At 31.8% G+C, this 13,948-nt stretch overlaps 1 pseudogene; it reads left to right on the top strand.

Annotated features, from left to right (window-relative positions):
• Positions 1-5,349: 5,349 nt before the first annotated feature.
• Positions 5,350-5,459, top strand: LOC112001918 (U6atac minor spliceosomal RNA; annotated as a pseudogene).
• The last annotated feature ends 8,489 nt before the right edge of the window (positions 5,460-13,948 follow it).

Genomic DNA, 13,948 nt, shown 5'->3' with positions numbered 1-13,948 from the left:
ATGAAAAGTTAAAAACTTAATTTTACATCTCAACCATTAGAAAATTAAAGAGTTACTCTTTATATATAATTGGATAGCTAGTTTTCATCTCATGCATACCTAGCCTAGGGTATTGCATACGATCTAGAGATAAGTTTATCATTTACCTCACTTTTATCGCACACTAATTATAATCATAATAAAAGTCTTGTGTTCAAAATTCTTACCCATCATTTTGGGCTACCTCAATAGATTTTTCCTAGTAATTACTTTGTGTATGCCGGCATTCAATTACTTTGTGTATGTGGGCATTCAAGATTACACGTATGTGGCAAAATAGAAGTGTTTAAAAATTATTGTGTCCTGCACTTATTGGGTGCTGGTCGCTTTTTTGTGCAACAAGTTAAAAGGAACAAAAAAGAAGTTGAAAAGAAGAGGATAGGACTCTCCTTCTTCTTCTTCTTCTTCTTCTTCTTCTTTTTTCTTTTTTTGTTTTAAATTTTTTGGCTTGTATATTTGTTTATTTGGTTGGCTTTTTTAGTTTCTCTTTTTTCTTTTTCTTTTTTTCATCCTTTCGGTTCTTTTACTGCCTTTTTCTCTTCTTTTTTTTTTTTTTAAATGAGTTCTTTTTTTTTAATATTTTATTGAAGGGTTGTATTTATTATTAATTTGGTTTTGTAGAAAGGAGACGTGTCAAAGAAAAAGGGACCACAGTGGGATTAGAAGGGTATCTTAGGAGGATGATGTAAGGTTTTTCTTCATCAAATGTGTTTTCTTCATGGGATTGGAGGAGGAAAAGAAGGTATATGCTTTTGGGATTTTTTAGTATTCTTCATTTTAAATTTTTTTAGTCAATTTTATTCTTTAGAAAGAAAAGCTTAAGAATTTTTTTCAAACGGTCATAAAGATTAGACCTTGTTAACATGTCTAATTACTAGTTTTTTCAGGGTTCGGGTTGACTTACTTGGGGTGGATTAAGGTTCAAGTTGGGGATATGTTATGTATGAGGCATAGTAAGGGCATTTTCAAGTCAACTTGACAATCAATTTCAAGTTGACCAAGATTTTTAGTTTGGCCAAACGTTAAAATTTGGGAATATATTATATGTTGAAACGAACTTGAACCCAATAGCCTGCATGTTACCACACCAAAAAAAAAAAAAAAAAAAGGAAGGTATGATTTGAACAAAAGTTAGATCAAACCTGAATGTAACTCGACTCGCTCATCCTGGCTTTAATATAAAGTTTAGTAATTATTTTATACTTCCCTTCCTTGAAGGGAAATGACACTCTATCCTAAATTTGAAAGGAAAAAACAATTTCTCTCTTGGAAAACAATTGACCAAACTTTGTTAAATTAATATTAAAAATGCTCAGTTTCAACAAAAAAAAATTAAAAATGTTCCAAATTTATTTTTATTATTATTATTACATAAAATTTGGGCTTAGAAGCCATGGTTGTGCCAAGTGACTACTCTCACTAATTAGTAAATTAATTTTGTATTATTTATTAGGATATATTTCCTCAAATTAAAGGATAAATTTAACAATTGTTTAATTTTTGTAAAATAGTATCATTCAAATTTCAACAAATTTAAATTCTATTCAAACTAAAATTTTAGTATAAAAAATTGCTAAACTTAGATCTCACACAACAACCCAAGTTTTCTTTCTCAAAAAGAAAATCCACGTTTTGACTAAAGATAAAACTTTATCATCTAAGTTTTACAAATTTAAAATCTACTCCAACTAAAAGTTGGGCTTAGAAGCCGTAGTTGCAACCAGTAGCTACTCTCACTAATTAGTAAATTAATTTTATACTATTTTTATGATATATTTCCTCAGATTAAAGAATAAATTTAACAACTGTTTAATTTAGGTAAAATTGTATCATTTAAATTTTAACAAATTTAAATTCTATTCAAACTAAAATTCTATTATAAAAAATTTCTAAACGTAGATCTCAAGCAACAACCCACGTTTTCTTTCTCAAGAAGAAAATCCACATTTTGACTAAGTATAAAACTTTATCATCTGAGTTTAACAAATATAAATTCTACTCCAACTAAAAGTTTATTATCAACATTTTAAGAACAATTAATTAGTAAATTAATTTTATATTATTTTCATTTTGACTAAGAATAAAACTTTAGCATCTAGGTTTCTACTCCAACTAAAACTCTATTATCAACTGTGGGGCCCATGGGCCTGATGGCCTCAGCCCATCATGTAGCAGGCCCGAGGCCCAGGCCGAGGAGCACAGGCTATTCAGGGCCAAGGTGAGGGAAAGCCTTTTTTTCCCAATCCACACCGAGGACCACCTTATCCTCGGCCTGACGAAAGTGATTTTGGGGAGAGACTAACCCCAAAGTAAGCTGTCAATCTCACATTTAATGCATTCAACTAACTCCCCCTGGCCGCATTAATGGGGAGGTAACCCCTTGGCAGGATAACGTTGATCAGAGTGAACCACTTGAGTACCGATAAGACCTCTGATGGGACGGACGGCTAGAAAAGAAGGCAAATAGATGATCAACAGATGGAAGGAGGGGATAGGAAGATGAAAACTATAAAAGAAAAGTTAGTAAAGTAAAAAGGGAGGGGGGGAGAAAAAAGGAAGAACAATAAGGCCTCCTCGGCCACAGGCCGAGGAGCATCCCCCCATTTGTAAAGAAACTCTTAGCACTTTTTATAAGAAAAGGTTATGCCTGGTGATCGACGGCCAGCGCCTAAACCTTTCAACCCACTCTCTATAAATTTATTGTTTGGGCTTATTGGGCTGAAAACCCATCATTCAGGGTCAATCCAAATTGGGTCATTACAATTGGCGCCGTCTGTGGGAAGGATTAGGGTGCTGGCCGGCGCACCAGGTAAGTGTTCTAAGTTCTAAGTATTCGTTTTACAGTAGGTTGAAAAAGATAAGTGTTCTAAGTTCTAAGTATTCGTTTTACAGTAGGTTGAAAAAGATAAGTGTTCTAAGTATTCATTTTATAGTAAGTTAAAAAAAAAAAAAAAAAAAAGGTGCATTAATGGGGAGGTAACCCCTTGGCAGGATAACGTTGATCAGAGTGAACCACTTGAGTACCGATAAGGCCTCTAATGGGACGGACGGCCAGAAAAGAAGGCAAATAGATGATCAACAGATGGAAGGAGGGGATAGGAAGATGAAAACTATAAAAGAAAAGTTAGTAAAGTAAAAAGGGGGGGGGGAGAAAAAAGGAAGAACAATAAGGCCTCCTCGGCCACAGGCCGAGGAGCATCCCCCCATTTGTAAAGAAACTCTTAGCACTTTTTATAAGAAAAGTTTATGCCTGGTGATCGACGGCCAGCGCCTAAACCTTTCAACCCACTCTCTATAAATTTATTGTTTGGGCTTATTGGGCTGAAAACCCATCATTCAGGGTCAATCCAAATTGGGTCCTTACATCAACATTTTAAGAATAATTAATTAGTGAATTAAATTTATATTATTTGACAAGATATATTTTCTCAAATTAAAGGATAATATTTAATAACCGTTTAATTTAGATAAAACTTTATCATATAAATTTCAAAAAATTAAAATTATATTCAAACTAAAAGTCTATTATCAAAATTTTCTAAACTTAAATCCCACACAACTCTCATTTTTGTTTTTTTGTTTTTTTTCTCAAGTTGCATCTTATAAATTAATATTTTATTAGGATATTAAGTTACAAGGCTCTTGACTAAGAGATTTTATTCAAACTTTATAAAAATTTTCTAAACTTCAAAAATCTCACACAACTCACATTTTTTTTTTCTCAAGTTGCATTTTATTATATTAATATTTTATTAAGATATTAAGTTACAAGGCTCTTGACTAAGTGGTTCTATTCAAACTAAAACTCTATTACCAAAATTTTCTAAACTTTTTTCTTTTTTGAGAAACAAAATTTTCTAAACTTAAATCGCATACAACTCATGTTTTTGTTTTTTTCCTCAATTTTTATCTTATTAAATTAATATTGTAGTAGGATATTAAGCTACAATGCTCTCAACTAAGGAATTCTATTCAAACTAAAAATCTATTATCAAATTTTTCTAAACTTAAATCCCACATAATCCACATTTTTTTTTCTTTTCCTCAATTTGCATCTTATTAAATTAATGTTTTATTAGGATATATATATATATATATATTCAACCATGATTTTTCAATACCATCTCTCTTAATCAATAAGTCATATCCCTATAATTAAATCCCACACAACACACCCATGTTGTTTTTCTTTTTCACTTTTTTCCCCCAAGATGTAACTTACGCTTATGTTTTAATCTAAGAAATTTATCATATTGATTATTCTTTGCTTCTGAATTTGCTTGCATGATATTATGCCAAAGGAATTTTGCTATAAATAAGCAAAACAGTGGACAATCATTTAAGTTCTTGGTTCTCTTATGTAAGTTTTTAATTTTTTATATATTCTCAATTTTTGAACTATTTTTTTGTATGTTTTGATTTTATTTTTGGGTTATTGTATTTAATTTATGAGTGCATTGGTTTTTTTAATTAGACTATCACTAGGAAAAATTTGGTATTGAGAACTATTTTGTTTATTATTGTTTATGCTGGCTATGGCGTAGATTAAATATAACTCAAATATGAATGATCAAACTCATACCACATTTCATATTACGAAATTAACACAAAACACAAAGATAATTTTAAAATATAAAAATAGACAAACACTAACAAAGTCTAAACTCTAAAAAATTAGAACTCAAAGTAACTTTTATTAAAATTATTTACTTATTTTATAATTTATTATTGCTATTTATTTAATTATTATTTTTTTAAAAAAATTAACTTACATATGAATCTTCATCAAGCCGTACATAGCACAAGAATAATACTAGTTTTAGATGAAAATACAAATAATATTACTTGTCAACATGACAAGTCATGAAAATTCTTTAAAAATTACTTTTAAGCAATATGGCTAAGACTATCATGAAAATCAATTTTTTGTTAAATCATAATTGAAAATTATGATAGATGAATAAAATTAATTAAAATAAATAACACAATTGTGTTTCTTTTATAAAGAAAATTCAAAATTTAGAAATAGCATTCACATTTCACATGTATTGAAACTTTGGCAATAGGATGATATCTTAGTAGAATTTCCTTCTTCTTTTTTTTTTTTTTTTTTTTTTTGGGGCCAATCAAGATAATTCAGGAAGCACTTGATTATTCTCATGGGTATTTGTAGTCCTCATATACCGTACATTGTGAAAAATATTTTATATGACCCTAATATGCCTGCTAGAAATTTTAAACCCTCACATATCTAAGGTCTTAGAAACTATATAAATCCATTGGGATTAAAATATAATTATCTTAGTGATAGTGTTCGTGGAAAGGAGAGATGTTTGGCATCTTCCCCGACATATCCGGATAATTACCTGTTACCTACATTACTACATATCCGGATAATTACCTTAGTGATAGAACTTTGTCTCTGCAGTATAATTCATGCCTATGAGATATCCACCACAACTGGTTCATATATTATAGACTGTTCTATAAAAATATAATAAATAAGAAATGCTTCAAATTGGTTTATCCTCACGCTTGTGGCCTCAATGAACATTGAAGTGGATTGTCCTTGCGAGTTTGGTCTTGATGAACGTTAAAATGGGTTATCCTTGTGCATGGGTGAAATTCTTGTGCATGGGGTGAAATTCTTGTGCTAGCTCTATAGAGTAAGTCTCTTATTAATATGTGGATCTTACAGGTGTAGAATCAACATCCTTAGGAAAGACCCGTTCCATGGCAAGGAGACATGAGATACTTCAACGTGTATACAATCTCAATCTTAGGGCCGACTCAACAACTTTGGGGGCCTAAAGCGAAAATTTTAAGTGGAGCATTTTTTATATTTAAATATTAATCAGTAATATATATTGAATTTTTTTATTTAAAATCTATTTTTCTTGCCTTTTGAGATGCAAAATTGCTAATTAAGTATTTGTATTTAAGTTCCTCTAACATTTCTTTTTCAATTGATAATATAGTTAATCCACTTAATCTTTCTTGTGACATAGTAGACTTTAAATAAGATTTTATTAATTTTAATTTTGAATTTTTGAACAATTTATAATTAAAAATGATAATTTAACTAAAAATAAAATTTAAAGTATAGAATAATAGAACCTAGTTATTGACCACTTTAAAGTCTAAACCTGCACAAATAAAAATTAATTTATTACATGGTTAAATAAATTAGTGTCACTATAATACAAATGAGTTGATATGATACACATCAAATTATTGATTAGTAAGATAATTTATAATAATTGATAAAGTAAGAAAACGAGTTGTCTTATGACAGTGGGCTATGCAGCTTATGCAGTGTGCAGTGTGCAACTACAATGGGGCTTTTTTAATGCATTTTATTGACCAATAAAAGTACTTAAATTTTTTTAATTAAAATATATAGATAAATATATTATATATATAATTTTTTTTTTTTTTTTTACAAGTGGGGGCCTTCTTTTATTTGGGAGCCCTAAGCGATTGCATCAATTGCATCGCCTATTGAACCGGCTCAATAAAAGTCCACACTCATTGAACCAAGTTGTGGGAGTTGCTTACCTCTGGACTAGTTATGGTCTTGGAACAAGTATTAGCATTGCATTATTTTATTCATTTTACATAAAAAAATTATTTGCTAAGTTACAAATCACATCTAGGCAAATATGAAAAAGTCTCGGGACAAAAGATCAACTCAAATAAGACTACCTTTTTTTCAATAAGATTGTGTCTGATATCACAAAAGAGCTATTAAAAAATCTTCTTGAAGTTTTGGTGTACGAAAAATATTTGAGGTTGCCTGCAATGGTAGAGAGGAGAAAAAAGGTGAGTCTAAATTATATAAAGGATAGGGTTTGGGAGAAATTACAAAGATGGAAGGAAAAGCTCCTTTCACAAGTTGAAAATGAAGTTTTGTTGAAGGCCATGGTTCAAGCTATTCCTATTTTTGCTATGAGCTGCTTCAAACTGCCTATAGGTCTATTTCAAGATATTGAGATGCTTATTCAAAAATTTTGGTGAGATCAAAGGGGTGAAAGATGGAAGATTCAAGAAATGGGAAGTCTTATGCCAACCAAAATTGGAAGGGGGATAAGGCTTTAAAGACTTATGCAAGTTCAATGAAGCAATGCTGGCCAAGCAAGTCTAGCATCTAATTCACGACACAGATTCCTTATTTTATAGAGTATTCAAGGAAAAACACTTTTCAAATAGTTTCATTTTTGGAGCAAAGTCTGCCTCGGGTTCGTTTGCATAGAAAGATACTTTGCACTCCAGAAAAATTATTGCAAAAAAGGCTCGTTAGAGAATTGGAGATGGTAAGCCCATTCGTATTTTTCTTGATTATTGGCATTTAAATTCTGCAGAAGGTAGTGGGTTCCAGTTAGCTCAACTGGTAAAGTCTCTGATGGTTGTATAAGAGATCTGGGGTTCAATCCCCGCCTACACCAAAAACTGATTGGTGTCTTGGTCTGATAATAAAGAGCAATTATCAGGAGCGGACGCCATAAGTTGAAACTTTCTCAAAAAAAAAAATTCTGCAGAAGGTAGAGTGGTTTCTCCCCCAAATTTACTGTCACCTGAAGCCAATGTTGACACTCTCATTGATTCTCTCACGGGTTGGTGGAATTCTCATCTCATTGATCTATGTTTTCATCCCCCCGAAGCTCAACATATCAAATCTTTGCCCCGACATCCTCATCTGGCCGAAGGAAAATTCAGGAACTTACACAGTGAAATCTGGATACAAGTCACTCATGGAGTCCTCTACTCTTGAATCGGACAAACGAGTAGTTTCTGCTGCTCAGAAAAAATTTTGGAAGCAAATCTGGAAACTAAAAACTCCAGGTAAGATAAAGCACTTCCTGTGGAAATCCTGTACCAACTCTTTGCTCATTAGAGAGAATCTGGTGAGGTGGACCATCCTTCATGATCCCATTTGTCAGTTATGTTCCAATGAACCCGAATCGGTATTACATGCTTTGTGGAGTTGTGAGAAAGTGCAGCATGTATGGAGTAACCTTAGGCAGTCCCCTTCTTCGCAGTGACAGCTTGGTCTCTATGGTACCATAGAAACAAGACTCGGCTCAAGAAACTTCTCTGCCCTTGGACAAGATTGCAAGCTTTGCAAAGGAGTATCTTCGGGGCTTTAAACTTCAAGCCAATAAATCCCACAATGGCAGATGAGTTATGCATAAAAAATGATGTCCCCCTCCCTTAAATTCTATCAAGACAAACTTTGAAGGTGCTATGTTTGACGAATCAAATGAAGCTGGTCTTAGAGTAATCATTCATAACTCTGTAGGTGAGGTCATGGCCACCTTGTCAGAAAATATAAAAAAGCCGCCATCAGTTGTGACATTGGAGTTACTGGTAGCTAGGAGAGCTGCAATTTTTGTCCATGAATGGGGATACCATCAGCCTTCTTTTGAAGGAGATTCTGAGATTGCGATTAACTCTTTACGGAGCAATGGTATGGAAAACTCTCTTGCAGGTCACATTATAAATGACGCTATGGCTTATGTAAGCTTATCACAAAGCTTTTCCTTCTCTCATGTTGTTAGGTAAGGTAATGCAGTAGCACACGCCTGAGCTTAGAGAACAAGACTTTCTTTCTCTTTACAAGTCTGGATGGAGTCTGCTTTACCAGATTTAATTTTTAATGTGTCCGCTGATTTACCATTTATTTGAATAATGTGGAAGCAATTTTTTTTTTCTCAAAAAAAAAAAAATTCCTTTACATTGGCCCAAAATTAAATTTTAACTTGTAAGTTTCAATTTAATCATTTTAGTCATCCAACTTTATTGTTATTCGATGTAATCCACTTGTTTAGGTCTGTCAAATTGTATTGTTAGCATGCTAAAATGATGCCGTTTAACTATTTTGTGAGCTTCTTAAATAATAAAAAAAAATCAAATAAACAAATATAAAATTATTTTTTAGAGATAATTTAGACCTTTTAGCAATTTGGAACTTTTTTTTTTTTGGAGAAAGATTTGGAACTATTTATTGATTATGTTATTCCACAACCAAACCTTTTATTTATTAATTAAGTACATTATTCGACAGTATCACTATTACTATTACCTTAAAATAATTAAAATTTTGGCATTATCCACTTGAAATTATCTAATGTTCAAACTAATGCAATTTAATCTTTCAATTAAATTGTAATTAATTGTTTAAACTTCTTATACAGTCATAATAAAATTTTACAACATGTTCACAACTAATCAAGTTGTTAACCCACCCTAGCTAAATAAAATAAATAATAATGTTGTTTTGATTTGTAGTGAGTTCCAATATAATCTTTGTTATTTTAGTTTGAACTAAAGTGGGTTGAGAACTAATGTTATGAAAATGTTGTAAGATTTTGTTATGCCGAGAGACTTTCTCAATCTTTTATGGACCAATCAAAGTGAATCTTGGATACTTATATACATGCATGTTTATGATAATTAGTTTCTAAAAAAAGTCTACGATAATTAAGTTGTTGTTGTTGTTGTTTTTTTTTTTTTTTTTTTTTTTAATATATTTTTATGTCTTATTAATAGATATTTATCTCTTTTTATTATGAATATATTGTCTAATTATTTTAATTAAATTTTTTAGAAGAGAAAATCAGAATCACTTTCTTTGTTGAAATGATAGAGTTTTAATTTAGTCTTATAATCTCATTTAGCAAGCCGATATGTTTTTCAAAAACCTTGGATCAAATATATAAAACGTCTAATGGAAAGAACCTAATGTTTTGATTGTTTTGAATGAGATTTTTTTTTTTTGAAAATTTTTTAATTTGAATGATACAGTTATATGACTTTCTTTTCATTAAACTAGTTAAAAATGTTTTTTTTTTTTGGTTGTTGAATTTGTTAAATATGATTCGGATATGGCGTGTAATGGGTTGATTATTTTTTAAGAACTGAACTATTCGTTTTAATTTGATTTGACCCATAATGGGGATAATGTAAGGTTTTGATTTGACCCGTAACGGGGATAAATATTTGGGCTTACCACTGGCCCATCACTTGGTTTGAACATGTTAGAAAGATGAGCATTGCTATAATCATAAAAGGCCGCTAGCGCTGAGGACTAAGGAGTGAGGACATCAAATATTATACAATCTATATAGTGTGGTTTCGTATTAAAATGAATATTTGATATTATGGCATCCTTTCAACTATAACTTACTTTCCAAAAAATGGTGGGTTCCAATAGTTAGCTCAATTAGTAAAATCTCTTATGGTTGAATAAGAGATTTGTGGTTCAATCATTTGCCTTTTACACCAAAAATTGATTAGTGGTATTTTAGTCTAATGATAAAGAATATAATTATCTGAAACGGACTTCATAGACTGAAATTCTAAAAAAAAAAAACATAAAAAATCTGAAAATTGATATGAAAATGGTTTTCAAAGTTTATGAAATGCTATTCCCTTAATTATTTTTTATTAATTATATGTTTGGTCCATCTAGTTGAAGATATATATTAGTTATTACCTTATTAATATCTTTTACTTTGTACCAGTACTAATATTATGTATGTGCAATACACAATTTATCAAGAGTCATATGTAAATTAATAAAAAAATATTTTTAAATGTTAAATATATTATAAATTAAAGGAAAATGTTATTTTAAATATAGAATCATATGTAAAAGGAAATTTTTAATTTATATTTATTTAAAATACAAATTAAAAGGTGCAGCACATGTAGCAATATAATTATGAGTTTAGGTATCCACTTAGCATAACCATAGTTTCTAGGACCAAACTTGCATTAAATTAGTATGTGATATATGTCTCTTTTACAGGAGCTCTGCTTGAATATACAATAATTGATCTTTTAACTTTTGAGAATATATGACAAAAAATTGATCATGTATAATAATAATATATAATTCATAATCGACCTGGCCGATCAGTAATTAAATGTAACACAAACTGTGATAACGAAACAATCCTGACAAAAAATGTTTAATGAAATTTTTTACCTATGATGGGAGATAAATTTGATTAGCATGAAGAGATAATTTACCTTATAAGGATATATTATATATATATATTTTTTTTTTTTTTTTTTTTTGAGAAGCCAGATCAGAGACCTGGGAACTTTATTTCAAAAACCCAAACTAGTGAACATCATACAAAACTAAAGGGACAATATCAGATGGCAAGTCATGCATCCACACCTGATTCCCAATGTTTGACTTAGCTTTCTTAGCAAGAGCATCAGCCACTGAATTACAAATACAACTAACATAAACAAAATCCACGAACTGAAAAACAGAGGAATGTAAACGANTTTTGTTTTTTTTTTTTTTTTTTTTTTAAACTATGATCTTAGCATTGTTTTGCACACACAAAAATCACAAATCAATCATTGATTGCACAATCACAACTTGTGATGTAAATTTTGAGGTCAAGGTCATTTATGAAATTTTAACCTATATAAAATTATGATTTTATGCTTAGTGCTAAAAAGTTGCTGGTTTTAATTTTTTATTATAAAGTATTTTGATTGTTTTTTTTTTTTTTTTTTTTTTTTGAGAAACGGATTGTGATAGTTACAAAATGAATATTTACACATCAACTATCGCAAAAATATGTCATTTAAACATATATAAAATCTAATTTATTATTTTAGCACACCTTTTACAATTCACCTTGCATCATATCTTATATTCTTCAATTCAATACATTAAAATAATATATTCAATGCGTGGGCTACTTTTTTGTTGTCCCAAGGAAACTGTTTGCGTACTCATTGGGAAACTTTTGCAGCCCCACATCGAAAGTCACTCCCCCCACTTGCTACCTTATAAGCGTGAAGCCGAAGGAGTAGTGTACCATAAGTTATTAAAAAATTAATTTTTCTTTTTAGTATTTGTGTCCATACTGTTCCAAATTCGGAATCATCCATGCCAAAATTTTTGGCATTTAGAATATCTCATGTGAGAAGTTTTTTAGCGTCTGGTGTGTCAAATGTCAAATATTTTGCATTTGACACATCTAATGCAAATGCTCTTATAAGTAATAGGAGTATCTTAACTAATGGCATTGTGAACATGCCAAGGAAACTAAAGATAAGTCTCACTTGCATATATACCCTTTAAATTGAGAATGGCCTAACTCCCTAGCTAATTACATTATAAAATTCAACCTTAGCCCAATACACTAAGTAATAACTAATGTGATCCCAATAATGCTACGCTGCTTATGGAGAAAATATTTCACAAAACGTATCAATAAGCTGTGAATAATAGATAATAAAGTGAAAAATATAATAAATATGACAAAGTTTATAGTTTGAAGAAATTTTTTTTTAACTTTTCCTATATCTTTTTATTAAATGTGAATTTTGACAAATCACCGTTAAATTGCATTTTTATTATTATATTTCTATATTTATGTCTTCCAAAATGTTTCCAAAACTAGCCATTTCACCCGCACCGTGAAGCAACGAGTTGATGATGACTAAAGAATCTCCTTCAAACACCACTCGAGTGAGGCCAATTTCCAGCGCAAACTGAACAGCCTTCAAACACGCTAAGGCTTCTAAATCCGCCACGGACTGAGCCATTGGGATAGACGAAGACAGAGCAACCACTGCTTCCCCGTCATGATTACGGGCAATGACACCAATGCCTGCCAAGCTTGAGCTTCGAAACACTGTAGCATCGAAATTAACTTTGCAAATAACTACTTGCAGAACTGCAAATGCTCGCCACTGGAAGAGGAAGGCGACCAAACTGGACTGCATTACGTCTATTCCACAGTAACCACACCATGATCACGAAAATCTCTACTCTATACTCCTCTCTGTTGAACAGGAAACTGGAAAGAAGTTTAGAGAATGAATTGGGATGCGGCGGTGCAATTTGGTGGAACCATTCCAACGTAGACCAAACACCTGAAATGACCTCAGAAAACCAAACCGTATGAACAGAGTCTTCGGGAAGAATGTTACACAGAGCACAGCACGCACTAGGAACAATCTGACGCCTATGAAGGTTCACCATTGTTGGTAGAGCATTGTTACAAATTCTCCACACAAAGTGCCTGATTTTGTTTGGGACCCGGAGCTGCCAGATGCCCTTCCAAAATTTTTTCTGTGCTGCAGGATCAGAACCACCTGCACTAGAAAAAGCTTCACATGAAACCAATAGCTTATAAGCACTACCAGTAGTGTACTTACCAGATGGCGTGTGCGCCCAAATAATGCGATCAGCGGGGCGTCGAATGCTCAAAGGGATACCCAAGATGATATCAACTTCATGAGGCAAAAACATTTGCTGCACAGCCTCTGTTTTCCAAACTACAGAGTTTGAATCTATCAAGGAACTAACTTTCTCATCTGGATCCAATGAAGGCAATGGTGAAATGACTGAACCATTACCACGCCCAGGCAGCCACCTATCCTCCTTAATTTGTACATTCTCTCCTGTCCCAATGTGCCAAACCATCCCTTTGCGTACCGCATCTCTGGCCTCAATAATGCTCTTCCATGCGTAGGACCCAGCCCTTGACTCTTTGGCTTCTAAAATGGAGCAATTCGGGAAAAAACCGAGCCTTAAACACTCGATGACAAAGAGATTCAGAATTATTAATCATTCTCCATACTTGTTTAGCCAATAAAGCATTATTAAAATTTTCAATTTCTTTGAATCCCATACCACCAACTTCTTTAGCTTCACATAATCGCTCCCATTTAACCCAATGAGTTTTCCGCTGCTCTCCTCTATACCCCCACCAAAATTTGCGAATCATACCCTCCAGATCTCTAACAAGCCCCTTAGGGAGTTTAAAGCAACTCATGGTATAGGTTGGAATTGCCTGTATCACTGCCTTGATCAGCACTTCTTTACCTGCTTGAGACAAGAGTTTTTCTTTCCACCCTTGAAGCTTTTTCC

This window comes from Quercus suber, unplaced genomic scaffold (assembly GCF_002906115.3).
Source record: "Quercus suber isolate HL8 unplaced genomic scaffold, Cork oak 2.0 scaffold_26, whole genome shotgun sequence".
NCBI lineage: Eukaryota > Viridiplantae > Streptophyta > Magnoliopsida > Fagales > Fagaceae > Quercus > Quercus suber.
The sequence above is the reverse complement of the archived record's forward strand: the minus strand, read 5'-3'. Positions and strand labels throughout refer to the sequence as shown.